The 17,514-nt window shown below is 40.1% G+C and overlaps 1 protein-coding gene across 1 annotated transcript in view; it reads right to left on the bottom strand.

Moving 5' to 3' along the window:
- CA10 (carbonic anhydrase 10 (inactive)) overlaps positions 1–17,514 on the bottom strand; it is a 451,309-nt gene that overhangs the window by 354,356 nt on the left and 79,439 nt on the right. The window lies entirely within an intron of this gene.

The raw sequence follows: 17,514 nt of genomic DNA, 5'->3' as shown, positions 1-17,514 counted from the left end.
CCAGAAGAACAAAAGATAAATTATAAACAGAGAAACAAAGATAAGAATGACAGTGAACTTACTTAACACTAGGCAAGACAAATGTCAGTGAAACAATATCAAATACAAAAAGGAAAATATAATAAACAAACAAACCTGCAAACTAGAATTTGACACCCTGTGGAAATACATTTTATAAATAAATGTTAAATAAAGTATTTTTCAGAAAAACAAAATACAGAAATATTCATTGCCAGGAGACCTGCACTAAAAGAAATATCAAAGGAAGTTCTTCAATCAGAGGGAAAGTGACAGTGGATGGAAATTTGGATCTACCCAAAGGAACAAACAATATCAGGGAAGTTAAATAGGTGAATAAATATGAAAGACATTTTTTTCCCTCAGTTTTAATCTCTTTGAAAGATAACTGACCTTTTAAAGCAAAGATAACAGTGTACAATAGAGTCTATAATATATATAGGAATAAAACAGTACAAAGCCAGGAGAAGGAAAATGGATGCATGTTGTTGTAAGGTTCTCATACTAATAAGAGTGTTTTCAAAATGCATGAAGCAAAATTTTTAGAACTGAAAGAAGAAATACACAAATGTACTTTTATAATTGGAGATTTCAACTCTTTGTTTCAATAATGGATATAACAATTAATGACAAAATCAGTTAATATATGGAACACTTGAACACTTTCAACAAATGGGATAAAAATTATTTTTATAAAACACTCCACCAAACAATAGAGGAATACACATTCTTTGCAAGTGCACATGGAACATTTTCCAAGTAGACCACATTGAGACATAAAACAAGTCTAAAAAAATTTTAAAAGTTTGGAAATATACAAGTAGTATTTCTGATTACAACAGAAATGAACCAGAAATCAATAAGGGGAATGTATCTGGGAAAATCCCCAAATATTTGGAAATTAAATAGTGTATTTCCAAACAACCAATGGGTAAAAAAATTAAATCCCAGAGAAATAAAAAAAAATCATTTGAATTGAATGAAAATTAAGTCACAACATGTTCAAATTAGTGGGATGCCACTAAGGTAAAACTTGAGGGAAATTTGTAGCATTAGATGCTTATATTAAAAAAGAATGCAAGCCAGGTTCCTAGCTCCCGCCTTGACAAAATGTATCTAGAAAAAAAGAGAACACGTTGAAGCCAAAGTAAAGAGAAGGAAATAATAAATGTTAGAGAAGAAATCAATGAAACAGAAAATAGAAACAAAGAAAAATAAATAAAATAAAAAGATTGACAATACAAAGCAATAAATACATAAATACAGAATAAAAAGAATTGATACTGGAATTCTCATACACAGAGGGTGGGAATGTAAAATGGTATAGCCATTTTAGGAAACAGTTTAGCAGCTTCTTATAAGATAAAATACACTTACCAAATGACTCAGCAATATTTCTCCTATCGAGATAAAAACACATGCTCACACACGAACTTGTACCTAAATGTTCGTAGCAGTTTTATTCCAAATAGCCCAAACCAGGAAACAACTCAAATGTCCATCAATAAGTGAATGTGGTATATGTATAGAACAAATCCCTATTCAGCAACATAAAGAATGAACTACTGATGCAGTTGGCACCCTGGTTGCACCTCAAAAACATCATGATAAAGGAAAGAAATCATGCACAAAAGAATATATACATATAGTCTATAGTTCCATTGATATGAAAACGCTAGAAAATGTAAAATTAAATGGATAGAAAGCAGACCAGTGGCTGCCAGGGAATAAGGGGTAGAGGAATTGATCAATTCACTACAAAGGGGCACACAGGAACGTTTTAGGATGACAAAAATGTTATATATCGTGATTGTGGTGTTAGTTACAGGACTCTATACATTTGTCAAAAGTCATGGAATTATGTATTTAAAATTAGAGAATTTTACTGTAAATGATACCACAAAACAGATTTTAAAAAGAGTGAGATTTTCACAAGTCCTAAATTTCAGACAGGAGCTACAAAAAATTTCATTGCTACCTCCCTTACCCACAATTCTTTTAGAAAAACACCTGTATTTTAATATACTTTTAACATAAAAGTAATGTCTGCTATTTAAAAAATTAGAAAATGCAGAAATGTACAAAAAAGAAAACCCTGTGACCCAGAGGTAAACATGTTTTTTGTTTTGTTGTGTTTTTCCTCCAGTGTTTTTCTTATACAGTTATGAGAATACAAAAAGAATTGAATCATACTGTATATTTGATTTAATATCTTGCTTTTACCACTAACACCATAAAGTTAAAATAATATATGGTATTTATTTTCCTGGTCAAAACTTCAAAATATTTAAATCATAAGTATTATAAAATAACTCTTTCTCGAACTTAAAAATGAATTCCAGTTTAAAAATATTTTATGGTGAAAAAATACTGCATTAGTAAAAGGAAAGTCTGAAAAAGTCCCATTTGTTCTTATTTAAATAAAAATAAATGAGTTTCCAGGATTTGATTTCCATCTATAAACCAATACCCATGCCCCCCCCAAACAAACAAACAAACAAACAAACAAACATGTTTTTAAAATTTTTATTTCTCCTGAAGCACTGAAAGGTACCTTGCTGAGAACCAAACTGGTGGGGACAACGTCTTGTCCAGAGCTCATTCTATCTGCAAAAGGTTTACCTGGGGGTCAGTCATTTAGCATCCTTGATTTTAGTGCATGTTTGGAAAACAGATATCAAAAATCATTCCATGATCTGAATGCATTTGGGAAGCAGAATCATTCCACTGGAAAGCGAGACAAAGGAGCAGTACTAACCAGACAAGGAAAAGCAGCTGAGAGGGAGAGCTTGCATCTGTTTATGGAGTACATAAAATACTTTTAAGCACCCACTGTCAGCCAGGCACACTGAAAGCATTATAGGGGGTTGGAAAGATGTAGACAGCTTGACCTATAGGAGTTGACAATCTGTATACACAAATCTCTTTACTATTCAGAATGTGATGACAATTGTAAAGAGTACAAAGAAAGTTTAAGAGCTCAGAAGATAATTTGATCAATTCCAGCTGAAAAATCAAGGAACCATGACAGGGAGGTCCCCAATGCTGGGTTACATGAGAGGGGTCAGATTACAGCAGGCAGGGATAGGAAACTTTGGTGTGGGGTAGCGGAGGAAGAGGTTCTAAATGTGCTGAGAGGCACGACAAAGCTGCTGAGCTGAGAATACCAAGGTCATACTCAGGGAACAGGTGCTTACTTAGTCCAGTTTGACAGTAGTAGCTACATGCTGGGAATTGTGACTGATGAGCTTGGAAGTTGAGGCCAAATTACAGGTGGCTTTGCATACTGGGAGAGGAGTGTAAACCCCACTCTGTAAGGAACATGAGGTCACCAGAGGTTTTTTGATCTAACAGATAACAGGATGTGATTGTGTTTTGTTTAATCTGTTTGCAATGCGGAAGAGTGATTGGAGCAGAGGAACAATGAAAACCATTTTGGAGTTTATCACAATATTCTGCAATTCAAATGGCAGCAGAAAAAATATAAGGAAATGACATGCAAGAATTATTTTGGAGTTAAAATCTATTGTAATAATTATTTTGGAGTTAAAAGCTATGGGTTTTGGTAAGAGATTGATTCTAAGTGACAAGAGCTAGACAGAATCAAGGTTCGGAAGGCCAACAGAGCACATATGCTTCCATTCCACCTCCTATATTCACCTAGGAATGGGTCTCCCCGAACCCAGGTGAGACCCCAGATGCTGAGAAGTGCTGCAGCAGAATACTTAAGAGTATGAAGTCTAGAGCCTGACTGCCCGAGTTAGAGTCCTGGCTCTGTCATTTACTAGGACGTGACCTCGAGATACTAAACTTCCACATTTCTTTATTTGTAAAATGGGGCTAATAATCATAACTACTTCATGGGGTGGTTGTGAGGAACAAACAAATTAACATTTGCCAAATGCTTGGAATTATGCCGGGCACAAAGTGAGTGTGGTATAAATGTTTGTAACGCATACAAATGCTTATGTAGTCCTATAGTAATTCGAGTTGCCATAGGAGGCGAACGTCCTTCCATTTCTGTCCACCTCCTAAAATTTTGGCTTTTCTCATTTTCTAACCTTTTATGTGAGCTATATTTTTTCTTTCGGCAATCTCATTCTCTCGATTTTAAATACCTTTTGCATTGTTGCAGGTGGCAAATGTACATATCCCCTCAGACCTCTCTGGCCACCCTGTTGCCTTCTCTTAAATGTTTCACGAGCATGTCAAAATTAACATGGCGAGAACTGGATATTAGCCTCTCCCACATCTTTCCCAGTTCACCATTTGAGACGATGGCACCACCGTTCACTGAGTTGTTCAAACCCCCAGCTTAAGACTCAATCATCATTTCGCTCTTTCCCATTCAAACTCATCAGTATGTCCTGTCATTACTGCCTCCAAAACATTTCCAGAATCCGGATACTGATCTCCATCATCCCTCCTGCCTCTCGGGTTTTAGCCACCATTGTTTCTCACCTACACGTCTGTAATAGTTTTCGAATTGATTTCCCTAAGTCCATTCATGCCCTTTCTAAAATAATCATTGGAAAACCTATTTATTTATGCATGCAACTCCTCTGGTTAATACTTTTTAATTATTTAGAACTGAATAAAGACTTAATCTCAGTTTCTTTCATGGCTTACAGGGCTCCTTCTTCTCAGCTTCTTGTTCTTTTTTATGTTGCTCAGCACCTTCATTCCTTCCCTGGATTTCTCTATTGTCCTCAAACATATCAAGCTTTTTCCTATCTCAGCAACCGCCTGTTCGTGCTTTATCTTGTTGAAACCTTCTTACCTCGCTTGTCTGCCGGCCAAATTCAACTTACTCCTCAGGGCCCGTTTCCAGTGACATTTGCTCAGTAAGGCCTGCTTGCTCTTACTTCTTTTAGGGACTGTACCATGCTTTTTGTGGGTTTATTTTGGTTGCTATTTGCCTCCTCCACTAGATTGTAAGCCTTGAGAGGGCAAAACCATATTAGTTTGTTCACCACTATGCATCCAGCCCTGCTCCAATACCTTGATCAAAATGTATTTTTGACCTTAAAAAAAAAAGGAAGGAAAGAAGGAAGGAAGAAGCAAGACAGGCATTCACCACCCCTCATCAGTATCCATTGACTTTGCCTCTCTGGGCCATTAAAACAATGGGGGAGTTGAGAGAAAGAATTAATTTGGTGGGAAAAGAGGACTTGGTTTTGGTTATGATTCAGGGTACACAAATTTACTGTCTTTTCCACCCACACTTCCCAGATATAATTACAGAAAAGATATCAGAAAAGGAATAAATATAAAACAACTTGTGATAAATTGAACAATTACTATTTACAGGGTCAGGAATTTTGAGGAATTTTCAGAAGATATCATGCAGATAGGATCAGCTATAATAAGAAAATAACTAAATAACTAGGAGAGAGAATAAAATCCTTGCAGTACTAATAATCTTCCTTCATAATTTCCATTGGCTCCCTGGAGAAAGGCCAAACGTGCAGGCAAAGTATAAGGACCGTGGAGCAAGTCAAATATAGGGTAATGATTAGGGTTTAGCCTATGCAGGTGTTAAGCTGCTTTTCCTTTTCCTCCTTTGCATATTGATGCTAAGGCTGGATATGGCATTTGTCCCCATGCTGAAACCATGGGAAGGCTTTTCCAGTGAAGCAGAAGTTAACTGTGTGTGTGTGTTTATGTGTATGTGTATGTGTGTGGGGTTCCCCTCTTGGTATGTGCCTGGGCCAGAGAGAGAAGTTGACCAAATGTAAGGTAACTTCAGAATCACCCAGCTGATACAGAGATGAAAAATAAGATGGGCAATTCTGCAGAGGAATGAAATACAGCCATACACACCAATCCCTAAATAAAGACTTCCTTACTTTGGACACTGAGATTCACCAGCTTGCCTTTGTATCTTCTACTCATATACCTTCATCATACTCCATTTTTAACCCTGTCATTAAAGGTAATGACTTGTTAAGACAGTGATGGGCATAACTGCAGAGGAAGCCACACCAGTTTACAATACTACTCAAAAACTGAATCCTTTGTTTAAAACATATAGCCAAAGACAACCAGACATTTGAGGAAAATCAACACACCATGAAAGAAAACAAAGATTAGCAAAGAGAGACAACATGGAAAACAAAGAAAATTTGAAAAAAATTCAGTTAGTGTCCTTGTAGAGATTTGGGAAGACAATGTGTCTGTAAAATACGCAAGTACTCTTAAAAAAGATAAATCAAAAAAACAAAAATAGTTTTTAGAAATTAAAATATGGTTGCCATGATTAAGAAGTTAAAAGTCCTGTACAAAAGAATGGACATTGTTGAAAGCCAAAGTAGAAATATGGGAGATAAGAAAATCTAGAACTTTATATAAAAAGACAGATAGAAATTATGAGACCAAAATGACTAGATATGGAAATTGTATAAGGAAAGAAAAGGCTTAGAAGATAGATCCCTATGTCCCAAAACTTGTCCAGAATGTGACAGCAGAAGAAACAGATGAGAGAAGGTAATCAAAGAAATAATAGAAAAAAATGTCCCTACAATAAGAAGTGACTTGAATGTTAGTTTATTTAGTAAGATTCAGTGAGCTCTTTTTGTTTGTCAGGCACTGTTCTCAGCATTCATAGATCAGTGAACAAAACAGAAAAACATCTCTGCCCTGTTAGAACCTGCATTTCTGCATGCTGAGCACAAATGTGAAAAAAGACATACACATTCAGATGCCTTCCATGACATTTTGGAATTTCAGGGATAACATACTAAAAATTAGTAGGGGCCTGGGTTGGTGGAATACACTTATCTACAAAGGCATCAGACCTCTCATGGTTGGACAGTGTTTGCAAGTTGACAGTAGAGTAATACCTAGAAAAAGCCAAAGGAAGGTAATTTTGAAACTAGCATTCTATTGCCAAACAATCATTCAAGTGTAAGGGCAAAAGAAAGGCCTTTTATTGAACATCTGAAGACTCAAAAAATTAATCACCCAGACACACATCCTTTCTGTAAAAAAACCAAGAAAGCAAAATTTAAATATGGAGTTCAGAAAATCATAAGGTGAATTCAAGCATATGACAGAATATGTGAACAAGAGTAGAAATAATCCAGGAGTTCTTTTTTTTTTTTTTTTTTTTTTTTTTTTTTAAACCAGCGTGATAGCTGAGCAAGAAGCTTAGAAAGCAGTCTACATTAGAACAAAATGTTAGAGCGCTCCAAGAAGAATGCCTTCAAGGAAAAGTAGCTGTCATAATACAAAATGTATACTTAAAAATCAGAAAATATAAATATATTGTGATACTGATGTATTACAGCATGACGTATTATACAATGTATAATAATATTATATGATCTATTTCCATACCGATGAGATGGCGTCATAATTTCTTCTGATTTTTCCCAAGAAAATTTTCCCAAGAAAAATAAAAGGAAAAAAGTCGTGGTCTAAATATAAAACACTCAAAGATGGGGCATGATTTTGGGCAACTGCAGCTGTTCAAAAGCTTGGAAAATGAGAACATAACTGGGAATAGGCTGGGACCAGTGCTAGAGATTTTGGAGTTGTTCCCATAAAGCAGATGGCCACCCAGGCTGTGAGGAGAGCTGAGAAGGCGAAGGTAGAGGCTTGGGAACACCATCTATGGAGGTGATGTGAGGAACAGTGGTCGCAGAAGGCTGCAAAGGAGCCCTACTATCTAGCAACTGTTGATCTAGAAATGTGCCCTCTCCCAGAAAGGAAAAGGAAGTGTCTGAAAGGAGAATCATTGGGGACAGGAGCACAGGCTAAAAAGGAGCCAATGGCTTCACATTTGGTGGTGATCCAGTTCTGCTCAGTGAGAGGATAAGACAGCTTGCAGGCAGTTTGGAATTGGAGTGCAAAAATCTTCACAGGTGCCATGGGGTCCAGTGATACAGAAGCATAGAGTGGGTGGCTGGGGGAATGGAGGCCCCCCCTTGCAGCCTTATCATCATTCTGGGACCTGCAACCCAGTCTGGGGTGGGTGAGGGGAATTGGCTCCCTTCTATTGCCAAATCTTCAAAGTAAAAACATCCCAAGCTGGATATTTGCTTCTGCTATATAGTCTGTCCTTTTGAGAATGCCACCTTCAGTAAGGAAGTCCACAGGCACCTCCGTCATCTTTTGGCAGGTCTAAGGAGTAGGGGTCCTGGTTGGGGGTTATAGCCTCGCAGCCTTTGATTATCTTCCACCTGACAAAAACGAATAACCTGAGGGGACAGCACGCTGCTGGGTATTCTGTAAACATCCCATTATCACACAACTCAATGAGCAGTCTTTACTTATGCTTACAAGGTACCTCCCAACAGCTCACTAAGCTGCTCTTCAATAATGGTGTATCATCTGTGGCTTATGAAGGTAACCAAGGCATGTCTTTCGCATAGGAGGCTTTGCCAGAAAGAGGGAAGAATGGCTTTTCACTAGCTGGGAAGCCAGGAGATGAGGCCAGTGCCACGGATGTTAACCTTGGAGCCTCATTCAGAGAAACCATATGTTTCATCACCAGAAGGCAGCCATGAACGCCGCTTTTGGGTTTCCCACCCCTTGACTGGGTTCTCCCTGATTGGAAAGTTACCGAACCTAAGGCTATGTGTATACAGTGGCACTCCTGAAGAATTTGACTCTGGAGCAGATTATTTTTTAATACCCCCTCTCTAAAAAACAATTATTTTTCAGTAATCATCACACAATATTCAATAACAATCATTTTTCTTTAGTTTCCAAACAAATAATTTAAACATGTCAATGATAAAGGCATTATTCAGATTCAACAAAGTATTTCATCTATGAGCGGAAAGTTGCACTTACTAAAAAATATTGTGCCTTGCAGTTCACATTCCGCTCCAGTGTTTTAAATTTTAAGTACAAATAAAAACTCCAAATAGTCACACAAAATGACATAAATGAAGTAATTCAAGTTCTGTTTCTTTGTGTTTACAACCACAGTGCTATCATTGTTTATTTTAAATCAACTGTTTAAATTCAGGAATATGTACGACGACAGGTACTGGAGAGAAAGCCTGCCCTACAGCGAACTCCATCAATTCTGAACCCTGAGGAACATCCTCTGGGAACAAACACAGCTGAGTAGCTGAGTCCCTGTGGCCCCCCCCCCCCCCATTAACTTCTGTATAGAATGCATTGCTTATTAAAAGGCACATAACAAAAATGTGCTCATTTAAAGATTATACATATATGATTAAAACACAACAGCAACCACAGGAATTGTTTAGAGCTTAGACCAATAAAATATTTTTTTCAGGGAGGAGTTAGTTTTTTACTGGCATTTTAGAATTCCCAGCACATAGAGACAATAAAAAGCAGATCAAACTTTTGGTGGGTTTCATTACTGTTACTAAATTGTCCACAAACAACGTGCCCCCTCCTGCCTGCACCCCAGGTGGACCACTGCTAACAAGGCTTCCTTGGTACACCTCTGACTAGGTAGGTCCTGAAGCTTCACACGTGTTTCACAAGTGGTTGACTGGCTAGAGACAGCTGTGTTGCTTGGGCCAGGGATTAGTGTGGGGCACAGGAGAGCCATGCACCTCTGAGAAAGGGTGGTGCAAACGCCCATCCAATAGGAGTGCTCCGTGTTGGAGAGCTGCAACCTGACCCAAGCAAACGCTCTCTGTGGTGAGGCATATCTGCAGGTTTCATGTGTACTCATGCTCAAATTGTGTCTTGGGGTACAACGTGCTACCATTAATATCTTTCAAAGGTTTGCAGGGCCTCTTAGGATTCGAAGGAGTAGTATTAGGAACGCGCCATAGTGGTATAACTGAGCAGCACTCTTCCTTGCAACCTTTAATAGCCTAATGAAAAATGGTGATAACAAAAATAGTACTACCTTTGTACACTTTCAGAGTCTAGAAAGCACATCTAAGTCAAATATGTGATTTTATTTTTACAAAAATATTTCAGACCTGGTTGTACTGTCCTTATTTTACACATGAGTAAACTGAGGCTCTAAGAAGGCAGGTGATTTGCAAACATCCAGTTGGTGTGCAATGAGGTGGGACACAACAGCATGATCTTCCGAGTCCAGTGCAACTCTCCACTACACAGCTTTAAAGTACGGTAATAACAGGGACTGTGGTAAATGAGATCGAAACAGGAATGCTCACAGCTTACAGTAAGTTTATAATCTGTTATTTATAGGCCAGATGCCATTACATTTAATCCGCCAGAAATACCCTTTTCCATCTTGTCCACTTGGCAGAGTCTGGTCCCACAGGCAAGCAAGGTAGTTGCTTTCTCCTTTGTCGGCCCATTCCAGTCTCACATCCCTGACCAGGCTAAATTTTAACCCCTGATTTGCATGTCTCTCTCTAACCTTGTCTATGAGCTCCTTAAGATCATTCTGTTTGGATCCTCAGTGTCTGGCATCTATCAGGCTCAGAGTAAATTTTCATCGCTCCACATCCCAATTTCGGGGAAATAATACAACGAAGATATTTGTAATTGTGGGTGAGTCAGTGTAACATCACCCTCCTATGCTGAGAAAAGTATATCCATTAAGGCCCATTTGCTTTCTCTTACAGAGAGATCAGAAATCTAGCAAAACACACTTAGATCACTATTTCCAAACACTGGTGTAGAGAACATAATAAAATTATCCTATGAATAAAATCAATATTCTATTTCTTAATGCTGCTAAAGATATCTCCCAAACCAATCTTACATCCCACTAGCAAATGCTCAGAGAACACTGGAGCCAGAATGGGTGTTTGGAAACCATGTAGCTCCATATCCTGATTTTATCACTGAGGAAATCAAGACACTGAGATACTGAGTGACTTGCCTAAGATTTCATGGAAGACCAAGCCAGTGAGCGCTTTCCAATATTCCTCGCTGCTTCCAGGACCCAAACAAGGAAGATTGTAATGACAAAAGCGGAGTCCAGGAACAAAGGATGGGTGTGCTGACTCGCTGACTCCCTTCAAGGAAATTCAGCTGATAACACACGGACCTACCTACGCAGTAAGGACTGACCGCCTCCAGTAGCAGTCCCCTTGACCAAACAATAGGCCACAGGACTCTGTAAAATGCAAGTTGCATCCCTTAGAGAAACTGAAAGAAAATGCTACACTCAAACAAAAAGATCCGCATACACTTTCAGAGCAAGGAAATTGATGTCATAAAATTGATGACATCAGGAGGGGCTTGATTGTAGAACATCCGACCTTCAGAATTATAAGATAATAAATCTGTGTTGTTTTGAGCCACTGTTTGTGTTAATTTGTTACGGCAGCCACAGGAAAATAACACAATGACAGAATATAGCACTCAACTGGGGTGTATTGAAGGATGACGGGAGGTAGGTAAGCTTAGGGGCTGTGGGGTCCTCTTCCCTTCAAAGGGAGGCTGAATAGGGGTTGGGGTGATCATGTAATGCATTTCTGAGTGGGAAAAGCCTGTGTCCTGAGTGGGGAAAGCCAATGTCAGCAGTTGGTCAAGGGAGAAATAGGAGGTCAGGAAGATGGAGGAAAGCAAACAGTGAGCCTGAGCCAGAGGTGAAAAGGCAAGGTTAGTAAACACGAGGACATGGGCCTGAGTAGGGAGAGGCATGAGAATCCAGGGTCTGGGGCCAGCAGACAAAAGGGCGGGGGGTGGAGGGCCGGAGAAACAGTTGGAAGAGCAAATGTGGGTGGCATCTGGATGAGGCCTTGGGGGCTGCTGGCCACACAAGCCTCTACACACCTTGTCCTGTGCACCTCACCGCATCCTCCCTACGTCTCTGTAATGGAGAACAGCTCTTCTCTGCAACTAGCTGCCCAGACCAGAATTCTGGGAGTCAGGTATAAAATCCCTCCCTCTCCCTCACCCCTTTCATTTGTTGTAAGTCTGGGAACATTGGCTGAGAAATCTGAGGTGGGGTGGAGGAAGAAAGCTTTTGCTTTCTTCTGAGGCTACTCTTCGCGTAAAGGCAACAACAACAACAAAAAGAAAAACAGTATCCAACCCAAAGAAAACTATTTCCTACTTCTCGATTTGAAGAGGTTAGGCTAGAACAAAGCCTGCTTCATCTTCAAATGCCACAATGGGATCAATCTGGAGCGAGCATTTCGCAGACTTTTGTGGTTTTCAGCTATATGAAAGCATGAGGGGCACAGTTTCCTCTATGGAGGAGTGACGGTGACGGTGGTTGGCCAAATTCTAAGATGGCCCCCAAGAGTCCCACCTCCTGGGGTACATATGTAACCTGTGCTTGTTGCGTATAGCAGGGATTTGTGTATATGATGGAACCACTCCTATGATTAGGTTACATTATATGACGATGAGGAAGGGATTCTGGAGATATGAATGAGGTCTTCAATCAGATGGCTTTTAGTTGATCGAAAGGGCAGTTATCCTGGGTAGGCCTAACTTTTAAAGGATAGTCAAGGCCTTCCTGGAAGGCAAAGGAGAGATTCAAAGCAAGACACTTTCCCATTGGCCTTGAAGAAACAATCAGCCATGTTGTGAACGGCCTGTGGAGCAGGGACGCCTATAGGAGGAGCCTAGGGACTCAGCCCTATAACTACAAACTGGATTCTGCCCAGGACCTGCAAGAGCTTGGCCCCAGATGAGAATTCAGCTGGACCAACAGTATGTGCAGCGTGTGAGACAGTGAACAGAAGACCCCGCTAAGCCATGCCCAGACTCCCTGACCCAAGGAAATGGAGACCATACATGTGTGCCCATTTAAGCTGCTAAACGCATGGTCATTTGTTATTAGCAATCGAAAACTAATATTTTAACTGATATTTTCTAACTAATATGCACCATTTGCTATGTGGAGGAATAAGAGGCATGAACGACCCAGGCAGGCCATCCTAGATGGCAAGGACCTCCTCTCCCACGCCCCGCCTCCCACCATCCAGCTTGCCTTACTTCCTAGGAGGACTGCTGGGAGAAAAGAGAGCTCCTATTTCAGCGTGGATCTCCAAGAAGCTTCAAGACGTTCGAGATCATCTCTTTTCGAAATCCCAGCTCCTACCTCAGTGCCTCCTCTAAAGACAATGCCCAGTTTCCTTACTGTTTTTGGATAAGTGGAATGTGAATAGATGGTATTTGGCACACATTTTTCTGAAATGTGTTAAATGTGTATATATATTTATGTTAAATTACAAATGTGTTATGTACATATGTGAAAGAGATATGTACTTTAAATGCTACTAAACAAACCCCATAATTAACCCAATTTTTTTTTAAATTTTTTTTTTGGGTTTTCACAGTCTTAGTATATAGGTGCTTACCATCTGTTGCCTGGATGATAAAAAACGAAAAAGAAAACACATCATAGGTCCTTCTGCCTCTGATGTCCTCATTGAAATACAGTATGTCCCCATTACTGTAGCCATAGCTGGCTTTTTGAAATACACATCTGATTGTGTCTCTCCAGAGCTTAGAAATGTCTTCTAATTCCCCTATTTTTAAAGGGACTGTGTCTAAGTTCTTGAACATGGAACACAAAGAGTTTCACGGCCTGGCCCCTGACGAGCTTGCTGGCCTTCTCACTCAACAGGCTCCACTGTGTACCCTGCTCCTTACACACTCAGAAGTACCCAGCAACCCCCAAGCCCATGGTGCATTTTCAACCTTCTTTGCCAATGTTGTCTATCTTGATATCCCCCACTTTCCCCACCTCCTTGACGTGGAGTGGTCCTGAACGTTGTTAAGACCCAGTTCCCTCCTTCCGCTTTGTACAAAGAAACCTGAATTTTGAAGAATGCGTTGGGCTGCAGGTGGCAGAAAACCTAATTTAAAGTGGCTCCGACAATAAGAGGTTTGTTATCTCACTTAAGAAAATCAACGCCAAGGCAGTTGCATGGTTAATTCAATGCTCAAGTTGGCCATAGAAGATGTGGGTTCTCTCCAACGTTCTGGTATCTTCAGTGTGGCTTTTGTCCCCAAGTTTGTTCAGCTGGCTTTCCCTCACAAGCCATGAATAGAACTGTTTAGCACATGTTCAAATCTGTGTTAGTGTATTAGTCAGGATTTTCCAGAGAAACAGAACGTGTGTGTGTGTGTGTGTGTGTGTGTGTGTGTGTAGGGAAAGAGAGAGAGAGAGAGATTGATTTTAATGAACTGGCTTATGTGACTGTGGAGACTGACATATCTAGATTTGTAGGGTAGGCTGGCAGGCTGGAGACCCAAGGAAGTGTTGATGTTACAGCTCAAGGCCAAAGTCTACTGGAATCACAATTCCCTCTTCCTTGGGAGACCTCAGTCTGTTTCTCTCAAGGCCTTCAACTGATCGAATGGGGCCCATCAACATTATGGAGGATAATCTGCTTTACTCAAAGTCCACTGATATGAATGTTAATCTCATTTAATAACTATCTTCACAGAAACATCTGGAATAACGTTTGAGCAAATATCTGAGTACTGTGGACTAGCCATGTTGACACACAAAATTAATCACTGTCAAGAAAGAGGCTGAATCTCCATGATTGGTGTAGATATTAGCCAAGAGTAACCTTCTAGGGCTGGGGAGGGGCTCCTTCCCTGAACACATGGCTGTGGGGAGGATAAATAGTCAAACAAAATTGGGGCTCTGTCTGCAAGGCAGACTGTGGTTATGGGTGGGGTTGGCTGAAACTATGGATTTGAGTGGGAAGACGACAAAGTCTATTAAACACCAGGCAGGCAGAAATCCCAGTACTTTATGGCCTCCTTTACATGTTCCATAAACTCTGTGAGAGCCCTTGTTATGCTGAGTCACGGGTTTATGGCTTATTTTCCTTTAGGTTGGGTTCGCCCTTGAGTAATAACCATGTATCGGTGACCTCTTTATCAACAGCCCCATACATAGCGCTCAGTATCAGGTGGCTACTCTATAAACGCTACTGAATTGACCAAAGCGGGCTATTCTGGTGCTAAATCAGCCTGTGCTTGCTGTTGCTACAGAAGCCATATATTTCTCTCCACCACAAGCTTTGTTAACATCACAGACAGACAGTTGTCATACCAACTGACAATTATTTCTAGATATTCTTATAAAGAACTCAAGGGACAATAAAACGTGTCCAAGTAGTGTAGTCATACGAAGTTCTCTTCTCTTTCACACATCAGTAACGTGAAAAAAAATACCAGTGGCAAAGTAAAGAACACTCTCAGCCTTATCCTCAGTAATTATAAGAAGAAATGAAGGGTCCACTGTTTGCCCTATGCACCAGCTCAGATAAAGTAGGTCACTTGGAGTCTGTCAGATGTTAGGGCCTCAGGTCCAATTACTTAATTCAAAAGTTCGCATGACTCCCATCTTTTGAAAAAGAGTTGGAGTTCCTAAAAGTTTAGCAAGTGAAATAAAGAATCAGATACGCCCCCTTCTTTACCCAGGAGCCAAAGGTCTTAGGGACTGTTAAATCCAGAGGACGATAAAGTTACCTCTCAGGTGGCCACAGTGTAGAGACCCATTGAGCTTATGAATTCAAGGAACACTTACTAAGCACCCTCCATGTTCTCGGCATCATGAGAGACCCTCATTTGCTTTAATACATTTTCTAAATTTTAGCTGTCTTTGCTCAAGCAGAAAAGTATCAAATAGCTAGTTATGGCATTACTAATAAAAGAATAATAGTTAAACCAAGGACAATTGACAGGTACTGACTCACACCATGCACCAGACGTGGCCATCAGCACTCTTCCTGCATTATGGAATTCAATCCTCACAAAACCTCGTGTGGCTGATTTGTTCCTCTTCTCCATTTTAACAGATGAAGACACTGCGGGGCTGAGAGTGGGGAAGCAACTGGCTGACACCAGTCCCACCAGTAGCAATATCCATAGAACCCAGACTCCACTCTGGGCCTGCCTGATTCCAGACTCCATGTTTGGAACGCCGCACCTACGGCTTCCCATCTAGCAGGTTTTATACGTATTATCTCACTTAACACTGGAAATGAGGGAAAGTTCAACTCTTTTAAATCAACACACAAAGGAAAAGGAAAACGTCTTTCCTGTGCTTATTAGATGCAACAACAAACTCAAAACAGAGCCTTGAACACATGTAAAGAATGTGTCAACTGAGGGGAAAACATCAAAAGAGAAAAATGGGGCAGAAAAGCAAAATTCTGCAGTGCCTAGCCAGTATTATCCACGAGCATTTTAATCACTACAGAGGAAATTACTAGTTTAGCAAGACTTATTATAACCTGGAGGAATGCCCTTTGTTGCTCTAATTCCATCATCACGAAACACAAGAATACAATTAAAAATGTAATTTCTGGGATAGCTTGAATATGAGAAGCAGATTCCTCAGGAAAAATAATTTACAAGCATTGTATCCATTGGAAAGGGACATTCTCAATTGTAAATATGAAATGTCATGTATCTATGTATGCCATATGAACATAGCTTGTGTCAATTAAATTGTTATAAGATTATTAGAAACCTGATAATTTCTGGGTGAATTAATCAAGCCCAGTTTCTATCCTACTGAGCCAAGGAATAAATGTACCCGAGTAAACTTATCAAGTTAATAAAATGAATTTATGAGGCTATTTGGCAGTACGCTGGCTTTTTTCTGGATCACCCACTCTTCCTCACCATGCCCACTTTCCTCTTATAGGAGAGTTCCAAGAGTATGGATTATTGTCCCACAAAGCAAATGAGAAAAGTAGAGCTCAGAGGGGTTTAGTAACTTGCTTAGCTCTGCATAGTAACGAACTGGAGAACAGGAGAAGAAGACATCACAGCCAAGAATGAACCAGGTGACCTGGAGGCACTGCTCTTCCTACTTCCCACCAATTACAAAGATCCCAGCCGACACTGGCAGGCCTCTGTTCTCAGTACCTGAGTGAGGACCCCACATTGGCTCCTCTTGAGAGCTTTATTTCTTACCCTCTCACATCTAAGCAGTTAAAATACTTTGAAATATCTCATCTGCCTTTCCTTCCATTCTTCTGTTTAACATTCTTGCTCTTTCCCTTGCTTCTCTCCCCACTAAAGTCTTGATGCAGCAGAAGGATGAGGTCCACAATTAGGGTAAGAATAGTGGGAAAAGGTAAGAACCTTCTACCTTTCTTTTCAACCAAAGTCACAGCATGTTTCTGGCTCCATCTTATCTTCAGATTTTCCCCCCATGCTGACAGTATCCACTCTGCCTGTTATTTTTAGCTGGTGCTTGGCCCAATCTACTAAATCCCTGACTATGGATGCTACTGAGGTGCCATCAGTGACAGCATGCATCCCAGCAAGCCTCATTGCCATGGTCAGCCTTTCCAGATTTCCTGTTTCATGAATGTTAAGAAATGGCCCTTTCTCACTTAACCAAATTCCAGTAGACAGGGCTTCAACCCTCAATCCTCCATCACCCACTTCTTGACAGAGTTGCCTGTAAGACCTTGGGATATAGGCTCACATAGAAAAATGTGGTCTTGGTTAAATTGCCACTCACTTAAGCTTTCTTTTGCTGGAGTATTCATCCAACACATAAGTGATACCATGCCACTTTTTGCAAGCCATCCCATGCCACGTAGCAAATGCAAAATTCTGGAAATAATACCATATGCCATC

This window comes from Rhinolophus sinicus, chromosome 12, assembly GCF_057876585.1.
Source record: "Rhinolophus sinicus isolate RSI-liver-muscle chromosome 12, RSI-T2T, whole genome shotgun sequence".
Lineage (NCBI taxonomy): Eukaryota > Metazoa > Chordata > Mammalia > Chiroptera > Rhinolophidae > Rhinolophus > Rhinolophus sinicus.
This window is presented reverse-complemented; position numbering and strand designations above follow the sequence as displayed.